A 1,032-nucleotide genomic window follows, 5' to 3' on the forward strand; every position below is an offset into this window, starting at 1 on the left:
CGAAGTTTTAACGCAGTCAGCGGGGACCAGGGCCGGGACTCGCGCCGCCTCATTAGCATTTAAAGGGGCCGCGCCGGCTACCGGGCCCGCCCTGCGGCGGGACAGCGGGGCTCCACGGGAGGGGGGCGTGCGCGGAGCAACCTCCGCCCACCGTGTCCCAGGGCGTGCGCGGGGGCGGGTGGCCGCGCGCGTGGAAGTGTGTGCGGTAGCCTGCGCACCGGCGTTCGTGCGGGTGCGCCTCGGTGCGTTTGTGTGTGCGTGATTGTGTGGAGAAATACGTGCCCGTGTGCGTGTGTCTCTAGGAGTGTGTGTACGTACGTGTGGGCGCGGGCACTTCCGCGTCTGCGTGTGCCGGCACATCCGCGCGCGCACACACCGACACATGCCTACGCGAGGGAGGTCCGCGTGTTCGTTGATAGAGCTGCGAGCGACTATATATGTCTGTGCTAGGTGTGCGTCGGTGCGTGCACCTGCGTGGAAAGCACGTACGAGTGTGCTCGTGCTTCGGGGGAGTGCACACATGTCTGAGGTGTGGGTGTTTCTCCGTACATGCGAGCGCCCTGCCGCCCCGGGTGTGCGCGGCCTCGCGAGGCCCCTGGCTTGCTGCCTCGTTGCGGAGTGCACCGGGCCCGGCCTGCCCCTCCGCGGCCACCGCGGAGCCGAGTGAGGCGCGGGCAAGTGGGGCCGCGGGGCGCGGCCGTGGGGCGCGGCAGGGAGGGGCGCACCCCTCCCGGTGCCACAATAAGCCCTGAGCTTGCCTGGGCTGCCTTTTTTGGTGAATCTTCTACTTTTTTGGGTGAATTTTCCCAAGCGGGGAGGAGCAGTTTTGCCCCATGTGTGCAGTGTGAGGCTAGTGAGGGCCTTCCTGCACCCTTGCACCGTGCTGCTCCTTGCTGTACAATGCTCACAGTAGAAGCCGTGCTCATTTTCAAGTGTTGATAAGCTTGTTGCACAAATGAGTCCTACACTGATAACATTACATATAACACAAATATTCTTTTTTCCTTAAATGTATCTTGTCACCTTCTCTCC

The sequence above is a fragment of the Apteryx mantelli genome, chromosome 1 (genome assembly GCF_036417845.1).
Source record: "Apteryx mantelli isolate bAptMan1 chromosome 1, bAptMan1.hap1, whole genome shotgun sequence".
Taxonomy (NCBI): Eukaryota; Metazoa; Chordata; class Aves; order Apterygiformes; family Apterygidae; genus Apteryx; species Apteryx mantelli.